This window comes from Phocoena phocoena, chromosome X, assembly GCF_963924675.1.
Source record: "Phocoena phocoena chromosome X, mPhoPho1.1, whole genome shotgun sequence".
Classification (NCBI taxonomy): Eukaryota; Metazoa; Chordata; class Mammalia; order Artiodactyla; family Phocoenidae; genus Phocoena; species Phocoena phocoena.
The window spans coordinates 117,819,734-117,833,404 of NC_089240.1; positions in this window are offsets into that span (position 1 = coordinate 117,819,734).

Here is a 13,671-nt window from a genome sequence, read left to right on the forward strand (position 1 = left end):
ACGGGGCTTTGTCTGGGAAGCCTTTGCTCACTTATACCCTCCCACACTTCAAACCATACCAGGTAGGAAGCACCTTCAGTGTATGTTCTGCACTGCTTCTAGGCTGAGAAAGCCTTCAGTTCCAGCTGCAGAATCTCTTGGGGGCTAGTCCTGAAGTAACAAAATAGCCATGCCTCTTATCATTCTTCTGCTGCTTGTCTTTGAGAGCCCTCCCCCAGGGAATCACTGGGGCATTCGGGCTGCAAGACTGACTGAGCCACCGCAGCAATTTTAACAGGTAGGTATAGAGAGTTGTAAGAGGGCATGTCAGTATGAGGGCAGGGACCTCATTTGTCTTGTTTCTTTCTGTAATCCCCAGAGCCTAACAGTGCCTGATCCACGGGCACACAATAAATATTTATTTAATGAGTGGATGAGTAAGCCCTCATCCAGACCCAGTTATAGCTTTTCTCCCTTTCTCTGTTTACCTACTGCCCAGGAAAGGCACCTGAAGCCCATGCTCTAATTTCTAGATGATTCTCCCCTGTGTGCGTTTTCCTATTAGGTTCAGCATTTTGCAAAATGTGGCCAATCCCATGACCACCTCCCTTGAGAATCCCCTGAGTTGCTTATGAAGCTGGCAGCCTCAGAAGCGCCTTCCAGGTGAATTACAATCTCAGTGGGAGGGTCCTAGAAGTGACCTCCTATCTGGAGGAGGCCTCGGTGATCATGGTGCACAGTGAAGTCTGAAACTCCAGTGACCCCATCGTGAGATTCACGATTGATTCAAGGGGCTCATTTTAGTATATGTGCTGCCGAAGCGAGCACTAAGGGGCTCATTTTAAATTGATCGTTGCTGGTGAACTTTCTGTGCAGGCTTAAAGTGGATCTCCCCATTTGTACATACTATCTTTATCATGACTTTGCATATTTCATACATTTTTCTTCTAGGAGCACAGTTGAGAAGACTGAGGAAAAACAATATTAAGTTACTTATTTTGGTCCTTCCATAGGAGGCTGAGAGAAGGCTCTGACTTCCTCACCACTAGCTGAGTATTTTATCCATTAGACCATTGCTTCCTAATCAAAATTATGAACTGAGAGTCAGGAAACATTGCACTTAGATCACTTTGCCTTTTGTGAAATGATGATGGAGTAGAGGTCAGGGGAGGATTGGTTGTTAATCAGCCTGGGGCTTTGAGGAGGTTTACTGACCTCTTCCAGTAGCATGTGCTTGGTGGGATCCTTCCCAAATGTAGAACCAAGAGGAACCTTAAAGATCATCTAGGGCAGGGTTAACTATTCAGTTTACAAATGGGGCAACTGTCCTCACTAGGGAGGGCCACAGTGACTTATTGGTAAGACTGCTGCCCCCTACCAGGTTCCAGTCCGTTGTTCACTTCCCTGGACCTCCCTTAGTCATATTGTGTATGGCTGTTTAATTAATATGTTGATGATCAAGTGGAGCTAGGAAACTTGTACTGTTGTGAAGCCTCTCTTTACTCTGTTTGTGTTTGGGGGAAGCTGTTAGAGTTGTGCATTCGGGGAACATGTCACCCCTTCCCACCACCACCGCACTCCAGCCACCAGCAAAACTGGGCCACTTAAAGTTTCCTGAACTTTTGATCATCGCTGGCCTCTGGGCCCTTTTACCTTATTGCTTCCTTGGGCTCTGATGCCCTGCCCTAAACTCCTTTTTCTCTACTTCACTCCAACTCAGCCTTCAAAGCTCACCTCAGACTTTACCTTTATTTTTTGGATACCTTCCTTGCCCTTCCAAGTTGGGATTAAATGGCCCTCCCCAGAGTTCCCACTTCGGACTTACCATTGTGTTTGTCAGCTTGTGTCTTTGCCCCACTAGATTGTAAACCACCAAGTTTCATCCCAAGAAGGTCTCTTTCCTAGGCGGTGTGTAAGAATCTCTATTACTGCGTGTGTAGGCTGAAAAGGAATATTCAACATGACACTATACTTTTTTTTTAAATGAAAGAATTATTGTCATAAAATTATATTGTGGGAAGAAAAGCTCAAAACAAAACTTCGAAGGGGCGGTTTTATTCTATCATATATTAAATGTGCTTCCCCAAAGAAGTGTAGCATACAAAATGTTATTAATGTTCTTTCTCATTTGTAGATATAATTGTACTATCTCAGGCTTCAGTGGCAAAAGCATACAGGATCCTGGCTTAAGCCTTGACTTTCCCAATAACTGACCTTGAACAAGTCAGCCCTTTTTCTGCGTGATATAGGGAATAAAGGAGTTAGTTGTATTAGATGATCTTTAAGGTCTGCACAAGCTCTGGAACTTTCTGATCTGTGATTTAATTCAATAAGCAGCGGTAGTGATAACCTTCTTTCTGTGATATTCTCATTTAGATTATCTAGTGTCTGACCAGCTGAGTTCTGTGAGCCCCTTGAAATCAGGACTGCCATCCTGAAACAATTCCAAACCAGGAGACTCACTTGGTGGTAGTGGCATGGCCACTTGTAAGATGGGAATGTATATGCACATAGGAAAGCTTACCTTTCTCTCTTTTGGTTCCGTCTGCCTTAGGAGGTCAAGAAGTTAAAAAAAAATGTTTTTTTGAATACTTAAGGCGTATATTACAGTCAAATGCCTCCTTATTTGGGCACTTTCCTTTCTCAAATATAATAAGTTGATCAGGAGGTTGTTAAACAGAGAGATGAGTTCATAGACTCACTGGACTAAAGGGGGACCTGGAAGGCCACTGACTCCACATGGCCCAACTCTGGCGAGACCTGGCATACAAACCATCCTGGATCCATGAGCTGCTCTCCTCATCTTAAAGATCTTCTAGGAGAGTCCAAAGCCTTCCTCAGGAGCTGCCAAGCAGGTCTTTCAACCCCAGATTCAGTGTACTTGCCCTCCCGCCTAACTTCTGACAAGCTGGCTAACCGCCTCAGTGCAATAAGCCTCCTGCCTTTGTCAAAGCTCTCATCTCCAAACCTGGGCTTTGGACGTTTAAATTAACTTTTCTCACCTTTTTCTTGTCTTTTTTTCTTCCTTTCTTCCTTTTTTTTTTTGTTTCTCCAGCCTCTTGGTCGCATATAATACTTTGCGTTTCTGTGATTCCTAATACACTGCACATATTACATAGTGTGTCTTACATTCCCGCTCCTATCCCTAATAGAGACCTTGGATGCAAGTTTCTCGTTCTTTACATCTTGAAATCACAGGCTTTCTGGACACTAGTACCCAATTTTGTGTCTAAGTGTGAAGATCTTAAATTGGAAGATTATGGGAAAGTCGGGAGAAATGTTAGATCATTAAGAAAACCATGTGCCAAACCACGTGGGAGCCTCTTAAATACAACTTTGGTGGTCATGACCCTGGCCAGAGGGGGAAGCCTGTGATGTCACCCCTTCCCCGAGTCCCAGTTTCACGGATAGTATCTCTGAATGGAATTGTCTGAGGGAGATTGTTCCTTGTGAAAAGTTCACATGATGGAGTTTGAAGAGCTTGTTTCACTTGGAGCCCAGCAGGACAGAGTGGTTTGGAATGCAGCATTCAGTGTGTTCTGTTTGGCTGAAAGCTGTCACAGGGAACAAGTACTTAGCAAACAGCATGAACAAGGATTTGAACTAGAAAACGAGAAGGGCCTTGACAACGTTGTATTAGTGGCTCGTCTCCTCAAAAACTGCTCAATGGTACACAAGGAGGTGATAAAGAAGACTAGGAAAATTATGTGAATAGATTTGGGTCTCATTCAAAACAACCCGGTGTAAGAGTGTCCTAATATGGGTAAAGTTAGAACAGGGGTTGCTGGATCACTGTGACCATCTCCACTTTACTATATCTGATCGGATTTTTGCCTCTTTTAAGGCAATAGTCACAGGCTAAGTCTGTGCCTACAGGATGTGCCACACAAGCTATTGAAAATGGATCCATCAGTCAACTGCATATAGTCGACGTTTTCACAGTGCCAAATGCCTGGGTTGAATGTTTTTCTCTTTATATTTCACTGAATTAACTAAATACACCTGTTGCTACCGCTTTTGGCTTTTCATGTTTTAAGTGGAATTATGTGCAAATTACAGGGCTATTCTGTCAGTAGTTACATTCCCCTTGCTTGAAAATCTGTTCTTGCCATTTCTCTCGTTTTTATTGAGGTATGATTGACAAATAAAATTGTAAGATATTTAAAATGTACATGAGGATTTGATGTACGTGTACATTGTGAAAGGATCCCCCCATCTAGTTAGTGAGTTCTTCCTATTTCTTGAAGTCTGTTTTTTTTAACACCTTTATTGCAGTATAATTGCTTTACAATGGTGTGCTAGCTTGTGCTTTACAACAAAATGAATCAGTTATACATATACATATGTTCCCATATCTCTTCCCTCTTGCGTCTCGCTCCCTCCCACCCTCCCTATGCCACCCCTTCAGGCGGTCACAAAGCACCGAGCTGATCTCCCTGTGCTATGTGGCTGCTTCCCACTAGCTATCTACCTTACGTCTGGTAGTGTATATATGTCCATGCCTCTCTCTCGCTTTGTCACAGCTTACCCTTCCCCCTCCCCATATCCTCAAGTCCATTCTCTAGTAGGTCTGTGTCTTTATTCCTGTTCTACCCCTAGGTTATTCATGACTTTTTCCCCTTAAATTCCATGTATATGTGTTAGCATACGGTATTTGTCTCTCTCTTTCTGACTTACTTCACTCTGTATGACAGACTCTAGGTCTATCCACCTCATTACAAATAGCTCAATTTCGTTTCTGTTTATGGCTGAGTAATATTCCATTATATATATGTGCCACATCTTCCTTATCCATTCATCTGATGATGGACACTTAGGTTGTTTCCATCTCCGGGCTATTGTAAATAGAGCTGCAGTGAACATTTTGGTACATGACTCTTTTTGAATTATGGTTTTCTCAGGGTATATGCCCAGTAGTGGGATTGCTGAGTCATATGGTAGTTCTATTTGTAGTTTTTTAAGGAACCTCCATACTGTTCTCCACAGTGGCTGTATCAATGTACATTCCCACCAACAGTGCAAGAGGGTTCCCTTTTCTCCACACATTTATTTATTTCTCCAGCATTTATTGTTTCTAGATTTTTTGATGATGGCCATTCTGACCAGTGTGAGATGATATCTCATTGTAGTTTTGATTTGCATTTCTCTAATGATTAGTGATGTTGAGCATCCTTTCATGTGCTTCTTGGCCATCTGTATATCTTCTGTGGAGAAATGTCTGTTTAGGTCTTCTGCCCATTTTTGGATTGGGTTGTTTGGTTTTTTGTTATTAAGCTGCATGAGCTGCTTATAAATTTTGGAGATTAATCCTTTGTCAGTTGCTTCATTTGCAAATATTTTCTCCCATCCTGAGCGTTGTCTTTTGGTCTTGTTTATGGTTTCCTTTGCTGTGCGAAACCTTTGAAGTTTCATTGGGTCCCATTTGTTTACTTTTGTTTTTATTTCCATTTCTCTAGGAGGTGGGTCAAAAAGGATCTTGCTGTAATTTATGTCATAGAGTGTCCTGCCTATGTTTTCCTCTAAGAGTTTTATCGTTTCCGGCCTTACATTAAGGTCTTTAATCCATTTTGAGCTTATTTTTGTGTATGGTGTTAGGGAGTGATCTAATCTCATACTTTTACATGTACCTGTCCAGTTTTCCCAGCACCAATTATTGAAGAAGCTGTCCTTTCTCTACTGTACATTCCTGCCTCCTTTATCAAAGATAAAGTGACCATACGTGCATGGGTTTATCTTTGGGCTTTCTATCCTGTTCCGTTGATCTATCTTTCTGTTTTTGTGCCAGTACCATACTGTCTTGATTACTGAAGCTTTGTAGTATAGTCTGAGGTCAGGGAGCCTGATTCCTCCAGCTCTGTTTTTTGTTCTCAAGATCGCTTTGGCTATTCGGGGTCTTTTGTGCTTCCATACAAATTGTGAAATTTTTTGTTCTAGTTCTGTGAAAAATGCCAGTGGTAGTTTGATAGGGATTGCATTGAATCTATAGATTGCTTTGGATAGTAGAGTCATTTTCACAATGTTGATTCTTCCAATCCAAGAACATGGTATATCTCTCCATCTATTTGTATCATCTTTAATTTCTTTCATCAGTGTCTTATAATTTTCTGCATACAGGTCTTTCGTCTCCTTAGGTAGGTTTATTCCTAGATATTTTATTCTTTTTGTTGCAATGGTACATGGGAGTGTTTCCTTGATTTCACTTTCAGATTTTTCATCATTAGTGTATAGGAATGCCAGAGATATCTGTGCATTAATTTTGTATCCTGCTACTTTACCAAATTCATTGATTAGCTCTAGTAGTTTTCTGGTAGCATATTTAGGATTGCTATGTATAGTATCATGTCATCTGCAGTGACAGCTTTACTTCTTCTTTTCCGATTTGGATTCCTTTTAATTCCTTTTCTTCTCTGATTGCTGTGGCTAAAACTTCCAAAACTTTGTTGAAAACTTCCAAAACTTTGTTTGGTGAGATGGGCAACCTTGTCTTGTTCCTGATCTTAGTGGAAATGCTTTCAGTTTTTCACCATTGAGGATGATGTTGGCTGTGGGTTTGTCATATATGGCCTTTATTATGTTGAGGAAAGTTCCCTCTATGCCAACTTTCTGCAGGGTTTTTATCATAAATGGGTGTTGAATTTTGTCAAAAGCTTTCTCTGCATCTATTGAGATGATCATATGGTTTTTCTCCTTCAGTTTGTTACTATGGTGTATCACGTTGATTGATTTGCGTATATTGAAGAATCCTTGCATTCCTGGAATCAACCCCACTTGCTCATGGTGTATGATCCCTTTAATGTACTGTTGGATTCTGTTTGCTACTATTTTGTTGAGGATTTTTGCATCTATGTTCATCAGTGACATTGGCCTGTAGTTTTCTTTCTTTGTGACATCCTTGTCTGGTTTTGGTATCAGGGTGAGTGTGGCCTCGTAGAATGAGTTTGGGAGTGTTCCTCCCTCTGCTATATTTTGGAAGAGTTTGAGAAGGATAGGTGTTAGCTCTTCTCTAAATGTTTGATAGAATTCGCCTGTGAAGCCATCTGGTCCTGGGCTTTTGTTTGTTGGAAGATTTTTAATCACAGTTTCAATTTCAGTGCTTGTGATTGGTCTGTTCGTATTTTCTATTTCTTCCTGATTCAGTCTTGGCAGGTTGTGCTTTCTAAGAATTTGTCCATTTCTTCCAGGTTGTCCATTTTATTGGCATAGAGTTGCTTGTAGTAATCTCTCATGATCTTTTGTATTTCTGCAGTGTCAGTTGTTACTTCTCCTTTTTCATTTCTAATTCTATTGATTTGAGTCTTCTCCCTATTTTTCTTGATGAGTGTGGCTAATGGTTTATCAATTTTGTTTATCTTCTCAAAGAAGCAGCTTTTAGTTTTATTGATCTTTGTTACTGTTTCCTTCATTTCTTTTTCATTTATTTCTGATCAGATTTCTTTCCTTCTGCTAACTTTGGGGTTTTTTTATTCTTCTTCCTCTAATTGCTTTAGGTGCAAGGTTAGGTTGTTTATTCGAGATGTTTCCTGTTTCTTAAGGTAGGATTGTATTGCTATAAACTTCCCTCTTAGAACTGCTTTTGCCGCATCCCATAGATTTTGGGTCGTCATGTCTCCATTGTCATTTGTTACTAGGTGTTTTTTAATTTCCTCTTTGATTTCTTCAGTGATCACTTCGTTATTAAGTAGTGTATTGTTTAGCCTCCATGTGTTTCTATTTTTTACAGATCTTTTCCTGTAATCGATATCTAGTCTCATAGCGTTGTGGCTGGAAAACATACTTGATACAATTTCAATTTTCTTAAATTTACCAAGGCTTGATTTGTGACCCAAGATATGATCTATCCTGGAGAATGTTCCATGAGCACTTGAGAAAAATGTGTATTCTCTTGTTTTTGGATGGAGTGTCCTATAAATATCAATTAAGTCCATCTTGTTTAATGTATCATGTAAAGCTTGTGTTTCCTTATTTATTTTCATTTTGGATGATCTGTCCATGGGTGAAAGTGGGGTGTTAAAGTCCCCTACTATGAATGTGTTACTGTCAATCTCCCCTTTTATGGCTGTTAGTATTTGCCTTATGTATTGAGGTGCTCCTATGTTGGGTGCATAAATATTTACAATTGTTATATCTTCTTCTTGGATCGATCCCTTGATCATTATGTAGTGTCCTTTGTCTCTTCTAATAGTCTTTATTTTAAAGTCTATTTTGTCTGATATGAGAATTGCTACTCCAGCTTTCTTTTGGTTTCCATTTGCATGAAATATCTTTTCACATCCCCTTACTTTCAGTCTTTATGTGTCTCTAGGTCGGAAGTGGGTCTCTTGTAGACAGCAAATGTATGGGTCTTGTTTTTGTATCCATTCAGCCAATCTGTGTCTTTTGGTGGGAGCATTTAGTCCATTTACATTTAAGGTAATTAACAATATGTATATTCCTATTCCCATTTTCTTAATTGTTTTGGGTTCCTTATTGTAGGTCTTTTCCTTCTCTTGTGTTTCTTGCCTAGAGAAGTTCCTTTAGCATTTGTTGTAGACGTGGTTTGGTGGTGCTTAACTCTCTCAGCTTTTGCTTGTCTGTAAAGGTTTTAATTTCTCCATCAAATCTGAATGAGATCCTTGCTGGGTAGAGTAATCTTGGTTGCAGGTTTTTCTCCTTTATCACTTTCAGTATGTCCTGCCACTCCCTTCTGGCTTGCAGAGTTTCTGCTGAAAGATCAGCTGTTAACCTTATGGGGATTCCCTTGTGTGTTATTTGTTGTTTTTCCCTTGCTGCTTTTCATATGTTTTCTTTAATTTTTGACAGTTTGATTAATATGTGTCTTGGTGTATTTCTCCTTGGATTTTTCCTGTATGGGACTCTCTGTGCTTCCTGGACTTGATTAACTATTTCCTTTCCCATATGAGGGAAGTTTTCAACTATAATCTCTTCAAATATTTTCTCAGTCCCTTTCTTTTTCTCCTCTTCTTCTGGAACCCCTATAATTCGAATGTTGGTGCGTTTAATGTTGTCCCAGAGGTCTCTGAGACTGTCCTCAGTTCTTTTCATTCTTTTTTCTTTATTCTGCTCTGCAGTAGTTATTTGCACTATTTTATCTTCCAGGTCACTTATCCGTTCTTCTGCCTCAGTTATTCTGCTATTGATCCCATCTAGAGTATTTTTCATTTCATTTATTGTGTTGTTCATCATTGTTTGTTTCATCTTTAGTTCTTCTAGGTCCTTGTTAAATGTTTCTTGCATTTTGTCTATTCTATTTCCCAGATTTTGGATCATCTTTACTCTCATTATTCTGAATTCTTTTTCCGGTAGACTGCCTATTTCCTCTACATTTGTTAGGTCTGGTGGGTTTTTATCTTGCTCCTTCATCTGCTGTGTGTTTTTCTGTCTTCTCATTTTGCTTACCTTACTGTGTTTGGGGTCTCCTTTTTGCAGGCTGCAGGTTCGTAGTTCCCGTTGTTTTTGGTGTCTGTCCCCAGTGGCTAAGGTTGGTTCAGTGGGTTGTTTAGGCTTACTGGTGGAGGGGACTGGTGCCTGTGTTCTGGTGGATGAGGCTGGATCTTGTCATTCTGGTGGGCAGGTCCACATCTGGTGGTGTGTTTTGGGGTGTCCGTGGCCTTATTATGATTTTAGGCAGCCTCTCTGCTAATGGGTGGGGTTGTGTTCCTGTCTTGCTAGTTGTTTGGCATAGGGTGTCCAGCACTGTAGCTTGCTGGTCGTTGAGTGAAGCTGGGTGCTGGTGTTGAGATGGAGATCTCTGGGAGATTTTCGCCATTTGATATCATGTGGAGCTGGGAGGTCTCTTGTGGACCAGTGTCCTGAAGTTGGCTCTCCGACCTCAGAGGCACAGCACTGACTCCTGGATGCAGCACCAAGAGCCTGTCATCCACACGGCTCAGAATAAAAGGGAGAAAAAGTAGAAAGAAAGAATTAGTAGAAGTAGAAAGAAAGAAAGAAAGGAGGGAGGGAGGAAGGAAGGAGGGAAGGAAGGAAAAAAAGAAAGAAAGAAGATAACGTAAAATAAAGTAAGATAATATATAATAAAGTTATTAAAATAAAAAAATAATTATTAAGAGAGGAAAAAATGGACGGATAGAACCCTGGGACAAATGGTGGAAGCAAAGCTATACAGACAAAATCTCATACAGAAGCATACACATACACACTCACAAAAAGAGGAAAAGGGGGAAAAAATCATAAATCTTGCACTCAACGTCCACCTCCTCAATTTGGGATGATACGTTGTCTATTCAGGTATTCCACAGATGCAGGGTACATCAAGTTGATTGTGGAGCTTTAATCCGCTGCTTGAGGCTGCTGGGAGAGATTTCCCTTTCTCTTGTTTGTTCTCACAGCTCCAAGGGCTCAGCTTTGGATTTGGCCCCGCCTCTGCGTGTAGGTCGCCGGAGGGCGTCTGTTCTTCGCTCAGACAGGACGGGGTTAAAGGAGCCGCTGATTCGGGGGCTCTGGTTCACTCAGGTTGGGGGAGGGGCGGGAGGGAGGGGCACGGAGTGCGGGGCGAGCCTGCGGCGGCAGAGGCCGGCGTGACGTTGCACCAGCCTGAGGCGCGCCGTGCGTTCTCCCGGGGAAGTTGTCCCTGGATCCCGGGAACCTGGCAGTGGCGGGCTGCACTGGCTCCCCGGAAGGGGGGTGTGGATAGTGACCTGTGCTCGCACACAGGCTTCTTGGTGGCGGCAGCAGCAGCCTTGGCGTCTCATGCCCATCTCTGGGGTCCGCGCTTTTAGCCGTGGCTCGCGCCCGTCTCTGGAGCTCCTTTAAGCAGCGTTCTTAATCCCCTCTCCTCGCGCACCAGGAAACAAAGAGGGAAGAAAAAGTCTCTTGCCTCTTCGGCAGGTCCAGACTTTTTCCCCGGACTCCCTCCCGGCCAGTCGTGGCGCACTAACCCCCTGCAGGCTGTGTTCACGCTGCCAACCCCAGTCCTCTCCCTGCGCTCCGACCGAACGTTTATGTACACGTATCCCAAGTACTCTTCACTCAGAGGGTTTGTTCGGAAGATTCCCAAGACGCTGCTATTCTGTCAGATTAGGCCACAAAGGGCTTGACTTGGAGGGGTGAGAGATGAGGTGAGGGCAGGCCATGGGAGAGACAGGGACCAACAGCCTTGAAGAACTTTTGTCTCTGATGTGGATCAACAGCACTGTTAAACTCCCCACTGGAGCTTCATTAGTATCACCTTTCTGTACCGGAATGAGATATGACTAGATGAACAATGATGATGAGTACGATCAAGTGTGATGGTCCAGTGTTTCCATTCAGGTCTGGTGGTATAGTACTTCCTCACGTTCTGTTCAGTCCAAATTAAAGAAAACGTTTTCCCGTGGGGACAAGGACACTGGCAGCAGAAGTTCTGGAAAGTACTCCTTGGTGTGAGCCCTCACAGAGTCTGCCATTAGCCCCACCAAAGAGCCAGGTAGGACTTGAAGTCTGTTTTTAATACTCCAACTTCAGGTGCTATCTGTGCCTTATGCATGGAGCCCAAATCTTTGTGGATGATAAAATTCAACTCTCACAGGGACTTCCCTGGTGGCGCAGTGGTTAAGAATCTGCCTGCCAATGCAGGGGACACAGGTTCGAGCCCTGCTCCGGGACGATCCCATGTGCCGCGGAGCAACTAAGCCCGTGCACCACAACTACTGAGCCTGCACTCTAAAGCCCGTGCTCTGCAACAAGAGAAGCCACCGCAATGAGAAGCCCGCGCACCACAACGAAGAGCAGCCCCCGCTCATTCCAACTAGAGAAAAACCCGCGCACAGTAACAAAGACCCAACGCAGCCAAACTAAATAAATATATTTATAAAAATTCAACTACCACAGGTTTGTGCAGTAGTTGGAGGCTCTGTTATTATGCTGTCCCCAGGGCCCATGCCACAGGGACTCTCCTGCTTTAGATGAAACATGAGGATAAGAAGGTATTTATCACAATGAAGATGAAGTTTATACCTAATTCTTCCCTGAAGCAGCTAGTGCTCTAGCAACTATCCAGTAGTTGCTATATAAAGGGCCAAGAGAGCACAGTATCCACCCTGAAATCATGTTAATAGACTCAGTGGAGACCTTTAGGGTTGTGTATGGACATACCCTGGTTCATTGACTTCAGTTTAAAAAGAGATCAAATCCAATTAGACAACCTCTTCCATATTCATTGAAGTCAACAGTCAATTGTTAGGATGCAAGCACTGTGCTACCTCATGCAAAGCATTTGGATTTTATTTTACCTTTTCGGTTTGTTGTGGCATCATGTCAGCACAAGCTGGGAACTACTGAGGTTTCATTGTTCAGGAACTTCAAGAATGCCTTTTCTTATTTACCTGTAACTTTTTTTTTTTTTTTTTTTGCGGTATGCAGGCCTCTCACTGTTGTGGCCTCTCCCGTTGCGGAGCACAGGCTCCAGACGCGCAGGCTCAGCGGCCATGGCTCACGGGCCCAGCCGCTCCGCGGCATGTGGGATCCTCCCGGACCGGGGCACGAACCCCCGTCCCCTGCATCGGTAGGCGGACTCCCAACCACTGCGCCACCAGGGAAGCCCTTACCTGTAACTCTTGAAAAATTTTATAATTCCCTTCTTGGAAGGCATTTATCTGGAACTCCTACTCCTAGTTTGGATACAGACTCAGATATTTTGGAGATGAAAAGGTAGTCTTGTATTAATGCTTTGTGTCATAGTCCTTTGGTTTTTGGGGTCCTGTTGGCTTCAAGAGGAGATGGTGGAAATGCTAGTTATTAGCATTTAGGTCGTTTTAAGGAGAGATTCTTTTCTGGGGGGGTCCAATTTTAGTGCTGTCCAGTGGAAATATAATGCAAGCCACATATATAATTCTCAATTTTCTAATAGTCACATTAAAAAAAAGTGAATTAACTTTAATAATATATTTTATTTAACCCAATATATCCAAAATATTTTCATTTTAACATGCAATCAATATAAAGATTACTAATGAGATATTTTATATTATTTTAAAAATCTTGTACTAAGTCTTTGAAATCCGGTGTGTGTTTTATATTTCCACTGTACCTCTATTCAGTCTGCACACATTTCACGCGCTCAAACAGGCACATGTGGCTAGTGGCTCCTGTATTGGACAATACCGTCCTAGATGGACTTAGGCTCCAGTTGGGATAGAGGCTTGTGGTAACTCAAGTACACTGATCTCCCCTGAGGGATTGAACAATACGGCTATACTCAGTTCCATCCAGAATGGGAATGCCTGCTATCAGATCTGAGATCATCGGCCACTTTGCTTCAAGAACAGTGATTATGATTCTTATGCTATGTACTGATTTTTCTATTTTTCCAAAAAATATGCCTACAGTCAGCTGTTACTCTATGGACTTGTTCCCTAAATCACAGGATTAAATGAGGGGACGACCTTAAAGCTTGAAGTAGACAGGGCACAGAAAAAAAGGAAATACTCCCCTTAACAGTAAATGCACAATTCTTATTCCCTTTAACAGTCAGCAGTGCTTGTTGAGCAACTATTATGTGTAAGGCAATGTGCTAGATGCTGTGAAGGATGTACAGTGATGACCAAGACACGGTTCCTGACTTCGGGAGCTTAGATTATACTCTGTGAGTAAGGCAGTACACAAGTATATATACACACATGCATGTGCGTATACATACACACACAAATTCTAAGATAAATGAAATTTGAATGAGTGCCATGACTGGATGGATACCAC